We start from the raw sequence: 18320 nt of genomic DNA, 5'->3' as shown, positions 1-18320 counted from the left end.
GACTGTCATCTATCTCAAGGTAGCCGAATAGGTAGAAAAGGTGATGGCAAATGATGCTCGCGTTCATAGGGAGGAGAATGGTGAGCAGGAAAAAGATGACAGTGTTTTTTTTATAAATGTCTGGTGAGCACTGTACATAATTATGGAGACTACATCTTCAAAAAGAGATAAACAGGATGGAGTTGGTCCAGAGGGCTGCTACTAAAATGCTTTTAAATGTGGTACTTTGGAAGAAGGGAGGTATAATAGCCACATTTAAATACCTCCATGATATAAATACAAAGGAAGCAGGCCTCTTTCAGTCAAAAGGAAGCTCTGGAACATGGGGTCCTAGAATAAAAGTGAAAGGATAGACTCAGGAATAATTTAAGGAAATATTTCCTTAAAAGGTGCAAGAAAGTCTCCTAGAGGAGATGATAGAGATAAGGATAGTATAAGCAGAGAGCATCTCTGAGGGAGAGGGAGGATAGAACTTAGTGGTTGGCATGAATGGGCAGATTGGATGGGCTGCATGGTGTTTATCTGCCATCATTTTCTATATATTTCTATGCATTTATATTTAACACCTCTCATAGAGTTAACTGGTTTAATTCCACAGGAGGTAATTTTCAGAGCTTACAGGACCACAGAGTTTCAAAAAAGCTATACCACCAGTGAAATTTATTTTCTAATTTGAATTTTTACCAGGTACAAAATGCATTGACTGATATTTCAATACTCGTACATATCTAGCAGGTCCCATCTTTGCTTCTTTCCACCATAAGGGGGAGAGAGGGAAAAGGCTGTTTTCCAAGGAGATCTTTCTATGGGGAAATACTTAACTATAGAAATCCCTTTAAAATCTGCCTCACAAGGACTATCCTATTATCTAAAGAACAGATCCTGAGCTGTGGCTCATGTTTCCTGTGCAGAATGTTAAAGCTGATTTTGAGCTGGAAGTTCGAAGAGCTACAGCAGAAAGCAGAGCCCAAATGGTCTCATTTATGATTGAGTGGCTTTTAGTATAGAGCACCATAGGAAAAGATCCAAAACAGGCCTCAGTCGGGAGAGCTTAAGGGTTTTTATCTGTCATGTGCTAATGTTTATTACAGTTCTGTCTCTGACAGGGAGCAGTAGTGGCCTAAGGGGAAGACTGAATAGTGTAAGTAAATATGCATCTTGCTTATCCCACACACAGAAACCTCTTTCTTGGACATGCAAAAGCAAAACAGTAGGGGAATCAGATATTTCATCAACATGTGCAAACAATGCAAAACGTGTTTAAACTTGAGGCAATAATGCTTTTGTCAAAGGCCTCTTCACATGAGGGAATCAAGCTCCAGTATAACATTTAATTTTTGCTGTATGTGCCTCTCACTAACAATCTATACAAGGAGTCATTTCCTGCTCCTGTAACATGGAAGTGTGTTGCACATTAAAGCCCTTTCAGAAGCATATGCAAGCCAGCAGAACTGTATTTTCGTAAGTATGATTTAAAATTTGCACTCTGAAAAAAATTCATCTACATTTGGCACTTACAAACTGCACTATCCTCAAGAGTTCAGTGAGATTTACATCACAGAAACCAGTCAATAACTGGGAAAATTAAAACAAAAAGCTAAAAATTTAACAATTAAAACATTTATAAAACAAGTGATTTTCTGCCAGTTTTCCTTCAGATTTGTTTTGGGGTCAGGCGAGTGCACATAACTTTTGAAAGTGAGGGGAAAGGCTTGCTTGTACTTCCCCACTCTATGAGCCGTTTCTATTGTATTGCCAGAACCAGGGACTCAAAGTTCCATGTCTCTTTTGAAACTGGTCCAAAATTCAGGTTTGGCTTGAGGGCAACAATGAAACTCTACCCACCCTCCTTGTTATCATGCTCGGCCCCCCAGGAGCAGACAGGCCTGCAGGAGGGTGCTCTCTTATGCCATCACCTAGTTTTTTCTTTGTTCAAGTCTTCTGTCCCTCCATTGCCTCATTTCTTATTCTTAGCCCTTGCTTTCATCAACCCTTTAGATGCCTTTTCAGCAAATCGCCTGGACCAGATGGTATGGCATTCATCCCAGAGTACTGATAGAATTGAAAAATAAATTTGCAGAACTATTGTTAGTAATATGTAATTTATCTTTAAAATCAAGCATGGTAATGGAGGATTGGAGGGTGTCCAATGTAATGCCAATTTTTAAAAAAGGTTACAGAGGTGATCCAGGAAATTATATACCGGTGAGCTTGACATCGGTGCCCTGCAAAATGGTAGAAACTATTATAAAGAACAAAATTACTGAGCATATTCAAAAGCATGGATTAATGAGACAAAACCAACATGGATTCTGTGGATAACAATCTCATCCTTCCTGTCTCTTCAGCTCGTAACCTTGGGGTCATCTTCGACTCCTCCCTCTCTTTCTCTGCACATATTCAGCAGACTGCTAAAACCTGTCGTTTCTTTCTCTATAATATCAGCAAAATTCGCCCTTTCCTTTCTGAGCACACTAGCAGAACCCTCATCCACACTCTCATCACCTCTCACTTAGACTATTGCAACTTGCTTCTCACAGGTCTCCCACTTAGCCATCTCTCTCCTCTTCAATCTGTTTAAAATTCTGCTGCACGACTAATATTCCGCCAGTGTAGTTATGCTCATATTAGCCCTCTCCTCAAGTCATTTCACTGGCTTCCTATCCGTTTCCGCATACAGTTCAAACTCCTGCTATTGACCTACAAGTGCATTCACTCTTCAGCTCCTCAGTATCTATCCACTCTCATCTCTCCCTACATTCCTAAATCTCTCCATGTGAGGTGTTCAGCGCTGCGCGCAGCTGGTAATGCTATATAAATGCTATTAGTAGTAGTAGTATCTGCACCCTTCTCCTCCACTGCTAACTCCAGACTCCGTTCCTTTTATCTTGCTGCACCATATGCCTGGAATAGACTTCCTGAGCCGGTACGTCAAGCTCCATCTCTGGCCGTCTTCAAATCTAAGCTAAAAGCCCACCTTTTTGATGCAGCTTTTAACTCCTAACCCTTATTCACTTGTTCAGAACCCTTATTTTATCATCCTCACTTTAATATTCCCTTATCTCTTGTTTGTTCTGTCTGTCCTAATTAGATTGTAAGCTCTGTCGAGCAGGGGCTGTCTCTTCATGTTCAAGTGTACAGCGCTGCGTACGTCTAGAAGTGCTTTAGAAATGATAAGTAGTAAGTAGTAGGATTTAGTGAAAAGAAATCTTGACAATCTATTACATTTCTTTGAAGGGGTGAACGAACACATGGATAAAGGCGAGCCAGTTGATACTGTGTATCTGGATTTTCAAAAGGCATTTGACAAAGTACCTCATGAAAGACTCCAGAAGAAATTGGACAGCCATGGGATAGGAGGTAGTGTTCTATTGTGGATTAAAATCTGGTTCAAAGACAGAAACAGAGTAGGGTTAAATTGTCAGTATTCTCAATGGAGAAGGGTAGATAGTGGGGTTCCCCAGGGGTCTGTGCTGGGACCGCTGCTTTTTAACATATTTATAACTGACCTAGAGAGAGGAGTAACTAGAGAGGAAATTAAATTTGATGACGACACAAAGTTATTCAAAGTTGTTAAATTACAAGAGGACCTTATGAGACTGGCCATCCAAATAACAGATTACATTTAATGTGAGCAAGTGCAAAGTGATGAATGTGGGAAAGACGAATCCGAACTATAGCTACGTAATGCAAGGTTCCACATTAGGAGTCACCGACCAGGAAAGGAATCTAGGCATCATCGTTGAAGATATGTTGAAACCCTCTGCTCAGTGTGCGGCGGTGGCTAAAAAAAGCAAATAGAATGTTAGGTATTATTAGAAAAGGAATGGAAAACAAAAATGAGGAAGTTATAATGCCTTTGTATCGCTCCATAGTGCAACCGCACCTCGACTATTGTGTGCAATTCTGGTCACCGCATCTCAAAAAGGATATAGTGGAATTAGAAAAAGTACAGAGAAGGGCGACGAAAATGATAAAGGGATGGCTTCTCTATAAGGAAAGGTTAAGTGGCTAGGGCTCTTCAGCTTGGAGAAAACACGGCTGAGGGGAGATATAATAGGTCTATAAATTAATGAGTGGAGTGGAATGGGTAGACATGAAATGCTTGTTTACTGTTTCCAAAAATATTAGGACTAGGGGGAATGCAATGAAGCTACAAAGCAGTAAATTTAAAATGAACCGGAGAAAAAACGAAGATACTTACATGTAGCAGGTATTCTCCGAGGACAGCAGGCTGATTGTTCTCACAATTGGGTCGACGTCCGCGGTGGCCCAGGAATCGGCAAAAATTTTGCAAGCAAAATAGAACAGTTTTTCTGGAGAGTTCTCGCGCGAGCAACGCGAACCGTGCATGCGCAAACGTCTTCACACCTGCCGCGCGAGCGTGCCTCTCTCGTTTAATCAAAAAGTATAAACACAAGAACTCCTCCTCCTCCAAAGGGGAGGAGGGTGGGTTTGTGAGATCAGCCTGCTGTCCTCCGAGAATACCTGCTACAGGCAAGTATCTTCGCTTTCTCAGAGGACAAGCAGGCTGCTTGTTCTCACAATTGGGGTATCCCTAGCAACCAGGCTCACTCAAAACAATGAACATTGGCCAATTGGGCCTCGCAACGGCGAGGACATAACATAGATTGACCTGAAACCAAAATCAACTAACTGAGAGTGTAGCATGGAACAGAATCAAAATGGGTCTAGGGGGGTGGAGTTGGATTCTAAACCCCAAACAGATTCTGCAGTACCGCCTGCCCAAACCGACTGTCGCGTCGGGTATCTTGCTGAAGGCAGTAGTGAGATGTGAATGTGTGGAGTGATGACCACGTTGCAGCTTTGCAAATCTCTTCAATAAAGGCCAACTTTAAGTGGGCCACTAACGCAGCCATGGCTCTAACATTATGAGCCGTGACATGACCCTGTAGATCCAGCCCAGCTTGGGCATAAGTGAAGGACATGCAGTCTGCTAGCCAATTAGAAATTGTGCGTTTTCCGATGGCGACTCCCCTCCTGTTGGGGTTGAAAGAAACAAGCAACTGGGCGGACTGTCTGAAGGGCTTTGTCCGCTCCACATAAAAGGCCAATGCTCTCTTTAAGTCCAAGGTATGTAATCTGCTTTCGCCAGGGCGGGTATGAGGACGGGGAAAGAATGTTGGCAAGACAATTGACTGGTTCAGATGGAACTCCGTCACCACTTTTGGCAGGAACCTAGGGTGTAGGGTGTGTGTGCAGAGGACTACTCTGTTGTGATGAAATTTGATATAAGGTGCATGTACTACCAAGGCCTGAAACTCACTGACCCTATGAGCTGAAGTAACAGCCACCAAGAAAATGACCTTCCAGGTCAAGTACTTCAGATGGCAGGAATTCAGTGGCTCAAAAGGCGCTTTCATCAGCTGGGTGAGAACGACGTTGAGATCCCATGACACCAGTGGAGGTTTGACTTGGGGCTTTGACAAAAAGCAAACCTCTCATGAAACGAACAACTAAAGGCTGTCCAGAGATAGGTTTCCCTTGTACATGGCGATGATAAGCACTAATCGCACTAAGGTGAACCCTTACGGAGCTGGTCAAGACCAGACTCTGACAAGTGTAGAAGGTATTCAAGCAGGGTCTGTGTAGGACAAGAAAGAGGATCTAGGGCCTTGCTGTCACACCAGACGGCAAACCTCCTCCATTTGAAAGAGTAACACCTCTTGGTGGAATCTTTCCTGGAAGCAAGCAAGACTCGAGAGACACCCTCCGAGAGACACAAGGAGGCAAATTCTAAGCTCTCAACATCCAGGCTGTAAAAGCCAGAGACTGGAGGTTGGGGGATGTAGAAGCGACTCCTTGTTCTGAGTGATAAGGGCTGGAAAACATTCCAATCTCCACGGCTCCTCGGAGGACAACTCCAGAAGAAGAGGGAACCAAATCTGACGCGGCCAGAAAGGAGCTATCAGAATCATAGTTCCGCAGTCTTGTTTGAATTTCACTAGTTTTCCCTATTAGAGGTATGGGAGGATACGCATACAGAAGACCTGTTCCCCAATGCAGGAGAAAGGCATCTGACGCTAGTCTGTCATGGGCCTGAAGCCTGGAACAGAACTGAGGGACCTTGTGATTGATCTGAGTGGCAAAAAGGTCCACCAAGGGGGTGCCCCACGCTCGGAAGATCTTGTGGACTATGCCCATCTTCAGTGACCACTCGTGAGGTTGCATTATCCTGCTCAATCTGTCGGCCAGACTGTTGTTTACGCCTGCCAGATAAGTGACTTGGAGAAACATGCCATGGCGGTGTGCCCAAAACCACATCTGGACGGCTTCCTGACACAGGGGGTGAGATCCGGTGCCCTCCTGCTTGTTGGTATAATACATGGCAACCTGATTGTCTGTCTGAATCAATATGATTTGGTTGGACAGCCAGTCTCTGAAAGCCTTTAGACCGTTCCAGATCGCTCGCAATTCCAGAAGGTTATCTGAAGACCTTTCTCCTGAAAGGAATCCCAGCCCTTCTTCCCCTGGTGGAACGGGTTCGACCGCACTGGCCTTCAGAAAGGCGGAGAGTTCCTCTGCAAGTACCTGCCTGTGCTGGGAGCTGTAAGAATGAGCTCCTGGTGGGCAAATTGGAGGTTTGTATTCCAGATTGAGGGTGTATCCTAACCAGACTATTTGAAGAACCCACCGGTCGGAGGTTTTGAGAGGCCACCTTTGGTGAAAAAACATCAACCTCCCCCCTAGTGGCAAGTCGTCCGGTACAGACACTTTTACAGAGGCTATGCTGAACTGGAGCCAGTCAAAAGCCTGTCCATTGCTTTTGCTGGGGAGCAGAGTGGGCTTTAGACGCACGCTGTTGATGAGAACAAGTGCGCTGCAGCTGAGCCTGGGCAGACTGCCGAGAAGTAGGAGTGTACCTACGCCTAGAGTAGGAATAGGGAGCACTTCTCTTCCCTCCAAAAAACCTCCTAGATGGAGTCTGTAGCAGAAGGCGTCCCATGGGAGAGAGAATCCATAGCATCATTATGCTTCTTAATCTGATTAACAAGATCCTCTACTTTTTCTCCAAAAAGATTGTCTCCCCAGCAAGGAACATCCGTTATCCGCTGCTGGACCGAATGATCCAGGTCAGAGACACGCAGCCATGAGACTCTGCGCATCACTATACCCTGAGCAGCGATCCTGGGTGTCACGTCAAAAGTATCAAAAGTACCCTTGGCCAGGAACTTGCGACATGCCTTCTGCTGCCTGACCACCTGGCGAAAAGGCTTGGCCAACTCCGCAGGGAGTGCATCAACCAAGCTGGACAGTTGACGTATCGAGTCTCGCAAGTGTACTCTCGTGAAGAGCTGTGGTCTGACTGGATCTTGGCAGCGAGCATAGCGGCCTGATACGTCTTTCTCCCAAAAGAGTCAAGAGTCCTAACTTCTCTACCTGGGGGCACCGAAGCATAGTCACTAGTACTCCTAGCTCTCTTAAGAGCGGAATGCACCACCATGGAATTGTGGGGTAATTGAGACCTCATCAATCCAGGTTCACTGTGGATCCGGTATTGGGACTCAGCTTTCTTGGGAATCACAGGGCCAGAAAGAGGGGTGGACTAGTTTCTCATAAGGACTTCCTTCAGTACCTTATGGAGAGGGACTGTCACAGCCTCTTTAGTAACATAGTAGATGACGGCAGAAAAAGACCTGCATGGTCCATCCAGTCTGCCCAACAAGACAAACTCATATATGCTACTTTTTGTGTATATCTTACCTTGATTTGTAACTGTCATTTTAGGTGGAGAAGAATAATCCAGGACTTCCAGCATGTCAGACTTGGGCTCATGCTCAACCTCCATAGGGAAAGGAATAGCCATAGCCATTTCCCGGTCAAAAGTGGAAAAAGACAAACTCTCCGGTGGAGATAGTCTTCTTTCCAGCGGAGAAGGGTCAGAGGGAATCCCAAAAGACTAATCAGAAGAGAAGTACCTGGGATCTTCCTCTGATTCCCATGAGCGCTCCTGCTCAGTGTCAGACACTACCTGTATCAAGGTACTCTGACACTGGACCTGTCTCGACACCGAGGAATGATGTCAAGAGGTCGATGCCCTATCCGACTGCGGCGAAGCTCCCTCCACCGATGTAGAAGGGGAGACGACCTGGGTGGCAGCCGACGCAGATGCCATAGGTGGCATCGCAGTCGGAGACCTCACCACAGGTGAAGGGCCAGGCACCGCTAAAAGCAGATGGCAGAGGGCGCAAGCACCCCCAACACCGAAGCTGATCGACGCAGTAAGCCTTCCAGAAGTTCTGAAAACAAGGCCCGGATACACTCGTCAAGAGCTGCCATCGGAGAAGGCTGTGGGGCCGGTGGAGCAGTCGGTGTCAAAATCCTTACAGGCTCGGGAGTAGGTACCGGACTGCCAAGAGACCGACGCATCAGCATCTCCTGCACCGAGGGGGAGCGGTCCTCTCAGCGCCGACACTTCTCGGGTGCCGACTCTCTTGATGCCCCGGAGCTCCCAGTACCGTGCGTAGAACGATGATGGCGCTTCTTAGCCTTCGCTCAACGCCCGTCATCGAGACTCCTCGGTACCGAAAAGGAAGACGTGGAATCCTCATGTCTCCTCGGGGCGGAGGCCTGCATAACAGGAGGCCTCGAGGCAGGTGGAGACCCACTTGACGCCTCATTGCTCCCAGCGCGAGTTGGTCTCTCAGCAGTTATTACCTTGCTCTCCGACATCGATGCTCCTGTCGATGTCGACGCCGCCGACCTCGGTAGTGATGTCGCAGGTCTGGACTGAGCCTGAAAAAGCTTTTCCCGTTGGGCTTTTCGAGAAGCTGGGGTCCGTTTCTTCATACGAAGACAGACTACAAGCGACTGGGCTATGGTCAGGCCCAAGGCACTGGATACACCAAGCATGGGTTTCGGTACCTGAGATGGTCCGGTTGCACCAAGTACAACGTTTGAAGCCGCTGGGTGTCTTTGATGACATGGAAGAAAACACGGCCTCGGTGAAATCAAACGATGCGATTGTGCCAAAAAAGAAAAGCACAAAAAAGGGGAAAAACCCGACTACATCGAAAAAGAAAGGGAACTTTTACAGGGAAAAAATGTAGAAGTATGGGAACTAAATCTACTTAAAAAAAAAAAAATAAAAAAAAAAATATATATATATATATGAAAGAAAAAACAAAAAGAACAAAACAGGTCTCACAGAACTTTTTCCTGGGTCTAAGAGAGGCGCGACATGAAAAATGAACCGCATCTCACCACAGAGAAAAAGAAACTACAGGCACGCTTGCGCAGCGGGCGGGAAGACGTTCGTGCATGCACGGTTCACGTTGCTTGCGCGAGGGAACTCTCCACAAAGACTTTGTTTTATTTTGCTTGCAAAATTTTTGCCGATTCCTGGGCTGCCGTGGACGTCGACCCAATTGTGAGAACAAGCAGCCTGCTTGTCCTCGGAGAATATTTCTTCACTTAACGTGTAATTGAACTCTGGAATTCATTGCCAGATAATGTAGTAAAAGCAGTTACCTTAGCGGATTATAAAAGGTTTGGCTAGCTTCCTAAAATCCATAAGCCATTATGAAAAAGGACTTGGGGAAAATCCACTACTTATTTCTAGGATAAGCAGCATAGTACTGTTTTGGGATCTTGCCAGGTACTTGTACCCTGGATTGGCCACTGTTGGAAACGAGATGCTGGACTTGATGGACCTTCGGTCTGTCCCAGTATGGCAATATTTATGTACTTATTCTCACACTTCAATGATAGCAAAAATGTTTTAGACTGTTCTTGAATTTCTGAAATTAGCCAATCAGTTTTGTAATGTATGATGCAACCTCAGATATAATGGCAGATTATTCCATAGGGATGGGCCAGTGACACTGAAAACCGAGTTCCACATGTTTTGTGGTACAAACACCATACCATTTTTGTCACTTTCTCTGAACTGGTTGAAGTCTTTTTATGTTTGTAGCAAGATGTGCCCTCTGAAACTAATATTCCTAGTGGGGTCTCAACAATGACTTGTACAGGGGCATCAATACTTCCTTTCTTTTGATGGTTATACCCTTCTCTGTACAGCTTAGCATCCTTCTGGCTGTGCTGATCACCTTGTTGCATTGTTTTGTCACCTTGAGATCCTCAGACACCATTCACCCAAAGGTTCCTCTCCTGAGCTGTGCTTGTTTCATTAAGTCCATATTACCCGCATTGATAGATTTCTCAAAAATCCCTCAAACTAGCTCAAGTCTCTGCCTGCTATCCCCATTGAACTCAATGTAGCCAACAAATACATCATGGTTAACCAAATCAAATGCAGCGGTCAAATCCAACTGCATGCTTTGTTGGTGCTTATTAAGATGCATTAAAAAATAAAATAAAATAAAAAGAGACATGACTCGAGTATCTGTGCTGAAATGGCTTCTAAAACCATATTATTCAATATGTAGTAATCTATTTACAATTGCTGCCTCTGAAACTTTAGATATTATAGGGACTTGGGTAGTTTGAGCAACTTCCAAGATCATTATCTTGTAACTTTTGCAAAGGTGTCACCAAGATATTTCCAAATTCTAATGGATATTGACCTTCTTGAAATAAGTCATTGATCAGTTTAGTCACCCATATACGTACTTGTAAACAGATATCCTTACACAGGATTCCTGGACAAAGATCTAAGATACATTTGCCCTTCACAAATTGAACTTCATAATTTCTTACCTAGAAATTTTGCCAAATGTATCTCAATCTGTCACAGTACCACACAATACAAAGTTTTCTATTATATTATTTGAAGATATCCTATTTTCTAGAAGTCTGATTTCTGAAGACATCTGTGTGTTTGGTGCTGTAATTACCTTTTCTCCCCCCACCAAAAAATAAAAAGGCAAGGCCATTAGCTTTTGGCTTCATGTTGTTTTTATCAGTGACGTAGGCATAGCACTCACTTCTTTCACCTGCAAGAGTTACTCTTGGATATGTTGCCCATTATTCAAAATTTTTCTTGTATGCTAGTTTAACTGCTTTCTTAAACAAGTTAATTTGTTGGTACCATGATTGTCTTCCTTTATATTGAAGACTTATATGCTCCAGCTTTCTGTATTTGTTTTAAAATCTTTAGTTCTTAGTCTATTCTTTTTTTTTCTCTCCTTTCAAGGTGCTCTCATTACTTGTCTCTTTCAAAGTTTGTTCCCAGTCATGCTCTAATTGCAATTTGGAAACCTCGTCTTTTGTTCAACGTGTGATTAACTACTTTCCCAAAACTCTTCAGTCTCAACTTTACTTCTTTACCTGTTCTCATTTCCCACCTTTTATTTTTATTTATTTTACAGTACTTATACCCCACAATTTCCCACCGCTGGCAGGCTCAATGTGGCTTACAACACTTAAATAACAAATAGGCAAGTACAATAAATGGAAATGGATAAGTGGGGTGGAGAGGTAAAGATAAAAAATGGGTTAGTCCATAAGAGCACTAGAGGGGTCAGTGTCCTGGGGTCAGTGAGGTAGGACAGGATCTTTAGGGTACACTTGCCCAAATAAGCAGGTCTTGAGCGACTTCCTGAAAGTCAGATGATCTTGAACCGTTTTCACTGATTTAGGTAGTGCATTCCACAAGTGAGTATTGACATAGGAAAAGGTGGAAGCATATGTGGTTTTATACTTGAGTCTAGAACACGCAGGGTAATGGAGGTTTAAGTAAGAACGGGCAGATCTGAGTGAATTTCTTTTACCTGCAAGCCTCCCTCTTTCATAACCCAATACCACTATAAAGGCCAAATGAAAAGTGGTCAGACCAGACCACTAGATGAGCGGACCAGAAATGCTTTGATCTTTATTCCAAATTGCTAACAAATCTAATGATGACTTAGTTGATGAGACTGACCTTTATTCAGAACATTAAAACCTCGGTGTAAAAAAGTCAAGAAATTTTATTGTATCACACAAAGATCTTCTAAATGCAAGTTAATATCTCCCAATATTATTTAGTTACATTTTAACAAATTGTGAATTAGTGTGAAGTTCTTGTTCTTTGGTCTGCCTTTGGAGAGCAATATACCAAACAAAATTCTCACTTTGGCCTTTATCATCCATTCTCAATTGCAAAAACAAGCATTCCATATTAAAGTTATAGATCATTCCTTCCAAGGATGCATCTAATGTTAAATTATAAACAACCATAACATCCCCCATCCTTTCCTCTTTGTCTTAGATTATGATAAACACCATAGCCTATAGGGCACAGTGTTTTAAGCAACAGTGTTCAATTCAGCCAGCCAAGTTCCAGCCCATAATGACTATCATCTATTAAGTCTCAGAGCATGTCAACTGCTGACCCAATAGATCTGGCATTTATATAACAAGTATTGAAAGATAATTCTCATTATTTATATTCTGCTTCACCAAGATAACTTTATATAACAGACACTCACTCTGATTCCTTTTTTTCACTATACACCAGGGTAGACTGAGGGTTATACTTACCATTATCCATAACTACATACATTGCTTTCTAAAAAGGAAGGCTGAGGACTGAATGGTGAGAAGTGAAATCTGAGTAGATACAAAAGCAGAAAAGAAATTGAAATATATGGAAGGGATAGATCAACGTCAACAACATATATGGGAGGAGGTGAAGACAGAAAATGGACAGCAGACACTGGGAAGAGAAGTAAACAGAAGAGAGATTGGAACCAACAGGAGTGGAAGAATAAAATGTCCAGTCAATAAAGGTAGAAAATGCATTTTATTTTCAATGTATTAACTGGAGTATATTATCTCTGGGAAATGTGCACCTCTAATGTTTTACTTGCATTTCCTCTAAACTGAGCAAAGTGTTTATGTAGTACCAAGACTGCATGCTGAATCTGACTTTTCCAGTTGTTCTGTATCTGGTGGGTGTATTGTGTGATAGAGGTCAGTTATTCTGCTAGCATGTGGTAAGAATCTGTGATACTGCTAGCTAGGTTTCCCTGTAATAGGTCTATTGGTGTCCTAAAACTTTGACTGCTCCCTTTTCACAGGTAGGGTAAGGGTGGTGCTGTTATGGGATTTGTGAGTTGTCTTTTTGCAGAGTTTTGTACTATTTCCAGATGTACCTGGCAGTTGACATTAGAGGAAGTTGTGTTGTTGTTACTGAGAAGATACAAAAACTGAATATTAAGGTTTAAATGAAAAATTAAGACTATGGTGCTAGATTATATGCTTTACAGGACCATTCTTGGAGGCAGGGGTCATAATTATTGTTCTAATAATCACAATTTTGGGGGATCTATGAGCATGGGCTCTGATTCTTTTAAATACCTATTCATGACTGCACACTGCTCATGAACATCATCCATCACCTCTTCTCTCCCACTTTGCCTTCTAATCCCAGCAGACAGAAGGAAGGAGAAGTCAGTAGCAAGGCAAGACAGGCACTTATCTAACTCCTTGTTCCTGTTGCCAGTATCTCTGCCAGTGTGCAGCAGAAATTTGGCAGGTCAAAGAGTTGATATAAGCTGTGGTCAGGAAAGACACAGTCAACATAAGAGCAAGTTAATCCAAATCAAAACAAAAATAGTCTTTCCCCTACAGTTCTTACCAGTTCTGCTTCCATTCTTTCAGGGAAACCTGTAACAAGAATATCAGAACCTAGCACCCAATAAGCTCATGGAGAAGTGAAGTGTACAGATTTAAAAGTTGGGGGGGGGGGGGGGGGGGGGTATAGGGAAAGAAATTCAGACTTATATGAATTGTGGATAAACAGCAAATTTATCTTTGCATTCATACTACTGTTATTTTACACTTTCAAATTGTTATGCAGCTTTACTTTGCAATCCAGTCAATACAGTAATATAATAAACTCTAATTGAAAAGTAACTTGTATGCATTATGTACTCTGGACTGAGGGTTAATGCACACAGCTGTTCAAAGACAGCAGGATGCCAGTCCACATCAGCAGCTGATGTCTGATGGAGCCTTGGACATGACCACTACTTAACTGGAGAAACTAATTTCTTAAATATCTGGTTAGTTCTTCTGATCTTCTCAACTAGCCCCTTCCCAAAAGGGGCTTTTAGCAACACCTAAAGCTCTCCGCATATACCATCTGGTCCTGCTCAATATACATGAATTATGTAAAGAGTCATCTTTTAGAGATTATTATCTATAGTGGATACTCACCTTTGGATTAAGTTATCAAAAGTTGAAATGGCTGAAGAAATACATTTTAGGAAGTTAAAGACTTTTTCCATTGGCATGTTGGTGGGTACTGTATGATATTTTTATTAGATATTTGTAATGGTATTGTATTTTAAAGACATTTTAACACAGTTTTTAAAATTTATGTAAATAAGAGTCATTTAATATATGCAATTCATAAATGGAAATAAATGAACTACCTATTGTACCTGAAATGTAACTCATTGTGAGCTTGGGTTTCAAAAGTTAATTAAATGCAAAATCCATAAAGATTCTAAAAGGCCAAACACTGGTGGCCTTGGGCTCTCCCACCTCCAACTCAAACAGTAGAACATGAAAAGGAGAGATCATCGGGGAAGGAGAGGGATCTGAAAGGAGGCCTGTGGACATCTCTTGATCAAAGTATTCATGAGAACCTTATAAATAATCCTCCTCAAGCTCTTTAGAAATTACAACTGGTAGAAGAGTGTGAGAATGCACCATCCTGCCCAGTCATGCCCAACATAGGGTTTTCAGATGACTGGTATGGCCTTGGGTCAGAGACCAATCGGCTATCCAGGATGCTTCCCTATCTGATGCATCACTTGATGCACTCCATGTTGCAGCTGGTGCTCTGTCTTGACACAATGCAAATGATTCAATGCTGCTCAATTTTATGAAGTCTTCAAGGCTCAGCTCTACCACCATCTAAACAACTACCAATTAATTTCAGAGAGAGTTGGCAAAGAAGTGCCTTGCAAATCCTCCTGTCCAGTTCCCCCCTCAAGGACTGCCAATGATAAAAAACTAAACAGGCCTCAGTAAGAAGTGGCAGACTTTCTTGGGTTAACAAAAGAGAAGTATCAGTGGCTGAGACAGAGATCCCTGGAGACTGACAAAGCCTGGTCCATCCCTACAGGAGAACATCTCTCCTGAGGAAGCCTTCTTGAGATGATGTATAGCAGGTGCTGGTATCTCCTGCTTTTAAGCATCCTGGTTTTTGCTTACATAGTAACATAGTAGATGATGGCAGATAATGACCTGTACGGTTCCAGACCATAGACGTCTGCCAGGCACTGGCTTTGTTCTCCAGCTACTGAAAGCTGAATCTGTCCAGCCATGATCAGGGCACAGACCGTAGACTGCCCAGCAGTGGATCTGCTTCCCAATTGTTGGTGTTGTCATCTAATCACTACTAAGCTTGTTTGGTTCTATGCCTTCCATACAGGATTCCTTTGGGTTAATCCCACGCATTCTTGAATTCCATTAGCATTTTTATCTCTACCAGCTCCCGCGGGATGGCATTCCAGGTATTTATCGCCCTCTCCATGAAAAAGTACTTCCTAACTTTATTCCTACTAATAATAATCATTTCTGTAGTGCTACTAGATGTATGCAGCGCTGTGCACTTGAACATGAAGACACAGCCCTGCTCGAAAGATCTTACAATCTAATCAGGACAAGCACGACAAATAAGGGATAAGAGAATTACTAAGGTGGGAATAATAAAACAGACATGGGTACTGTATAAATGAATAGGGGTTAGGAATTAAAAGCAGCATAAAAAAGGTGGGATTTCAGCCTAGATTTGAAGACGGCCAGAGATGGAGCTTGACGTACCAGCTCAGGAAGTCTATTCCAGGCACATGGTGCAGTTTCAACTGTATGCGGAAATGGACAGGGAGCCAATGAAGCAACTTGAGGAGAGGGCTAATATGAGCATAGTATCCCTTTCGGAATATAAGTTGTACAGCAGAATTTTGAACAGATTGAAGGGGAGAAAGATGGCTTAGTGGGAGACCTGTGAGAAGCAACTGTGGCCAATCCAGGTCACAAGTACCTGACAAGAACCCAAAACAATACAATACATTTTATGCTGCTTTTCCCAGGAATAAGCAGTGGATTTTCCCAAGTCCATTTTAATAATGGCTTATGGACTTTTCTATTAGGAAGCTAGCAAAACCTTTTTTAAACCCCGCTACGTTAACTGCTTTTACCACATTCTATGGCAACAAATTGCAGAGTTTAATTACATGTTGAGTGAAGAAATATTTTCTCCGATTTGTTTTAAATTTACTACTTTGTAGCTTCACTGTGTGCCCCTAGATGAAAAAGATCCTTCCTTCCTATGTCTCCGATTGTACTTCCCTCTACCTCTAGAATTATCCTATATCTCATCTGGGGCCAAATTAAAGTTCCCTCCCAGAATAACATGTCCCCTTACAAAAGTCTGCAATGGTGTCAATAGGGACCTAAAAATAGAGCCTTGATTTTTATTAGGGGCATATAAATTAAAAAGTGTAATGGAGATCCCTCCAATTTTCCCAAGCAATGCTCAACATTGCCCCATCGAGTCTTTATAACTCTCTTCCACCACTAATGGACAGTTAGATTTACACAGGATCACCAACCCCCCTTTTCTTACCACCCCCTTCAGGAAAATGTGTCCCACACACTACAAAAGATCTTTGTTGAAGAAGGTGTTGATCCCTAGCCCGAAGACGAGGCTCCTGTAAAAGTATAACATCACACAGTAAATGTTTTAACACATTAAAAACTATGCTCCGCTTCCCCACATCATGTAATCCATTGACATTCCAAGAACCCACTTTAAGCCCATAAGAATTCTTCCCAAAATCCACCCCCGAGTCAATCTCCCTCCCTCCCCCCATCTTCTCCTCCCAAACCCAAAACATCATGCTGGTCTTGACCCTCTCCTGCCAGCCCACTCCCTGAAGTAAGATCCCTCCCACCCTACTGCATGACCCATCCCCCTCTTCCAGAATACAATCAACACATCATATTCATAAACACTCCTCTGCAAACAAACCACCTGAAAGGTCAACATCAATACATTTTTATAATGTAAAGCGTTTCCAGCTATATCTAGAAGTGTTCAGGTCTCCTGTTGCGCCATCTGTAGTGGTGATTTAAATAGTCTCCCAGTAACCTTATGCCAACCATCCAAAGGCACCACACGCTGCGGACAGGAACCTCCTGGGCACTCCTCTGCTGAGAGTAAATCCTTGCATCCCAATTCTGTCAGCATCCAGCAAGCTTCTACACAAGTTGTTGCCTTTCTGGACCGTCCATTTACTGTAAACATGAGTACAAACGGAAAAAGCCACCTGTATTTAAAGTTAGCAGATTGTAAATAGCAGGTCACAGGCCTCCATTCCTGGCGATGCTGTAATGTCACCCGTGCCAAGTCCTGATAGATAGTAACCCTGCAGTTAATTCAAATAAGCTCCTTCCAGGCTTGAGCTCTCCACAACATGTCTTTTAGAGTTTAACCATGAAAGCATACAAGAATGTCTTGCGGTGGCAAATCTTTGCGTGGGCCCGCACTCCAATGTACCTGATCAAGCTTAATCTGCAGGGGCTCCATGGAACCTGCTCCCCGGTCCTTGGATTGCATCAAAAACTTGATATTGCTACCACAGTACAATCTTAGTACTGTTCTACTTCTGGAATACCTCAGAACCATAAATTATGTCTTCGAGATCTATTTTCCAGATCTCCTATAAGATCCATCTGCTCTCCATGCTCCTGATGATCCCGGGGACCCAACTTCTGCAGAGCCCCAATTATCAGCCCTGATTGGCTTTTTAACTATGTTGCATATACAAATCCAGAATACGACCAGATTTGCGCACGCAACTTAAGTCGCACTATATAGAAACCAGGGGTATATGTGACCTTAACCTGATAAAGCAAAAATTTCAGTTGCTACAAAATGCGGCAGCCAGAGTGGTGTTTGGTAGCAGGCTCAGTTCAAAACTTAATTCTTGCTTTCAACTTATTATACCATTTATTATGGTACGTGCCAGCTTAAGTATGGAGTTCAGGTCAGGAAATATTTAATATACCCTCTGTCTGCAAGGTGATCAGCAAGGGCAAGGGAAAGAGCCTTCTCACGTATTGCTTCTCAGTTAAAGAATATCCTCTCTAGGGAGAGCCACAATATTTAAATGTTCATTTTACTTAATACGTGATCATCTGCCTCTTTGTAAGTACGTTAAGACAGGGTACAATAAAAAGTTTAATAAAACAATGTTTCCAAAGATGTGGCTTTTCAAATTATTTTTTATGATTTAAGTAGTAGGCTTCTAGATTGTCTAGCTTTATAGCTGGTTATATATTTGCTCCTTTTTTTTTTTTTTTGGACAGTCACCACTAAAAGCTCAAAGGTCCAA

Source organism: Microcaecilia unicolor, chromosome 5 (assembly GCF_901765095.1).
Source record: "Microcaecilia unicolor chromosome 5, aMicUni1.1, whole genome shotgun sequence".
In the NCBI taxonomy this organism is placed as follows: domain Eukaryota; kingdom Metazoa; phylum Chordata; class Amphibia; order Gymnophiona; family Siphonopidae; genus Microcaecilia; species Microcaecilia unicolor.
Note: the sequence above shows the minus strand (reverse complement) of the source record.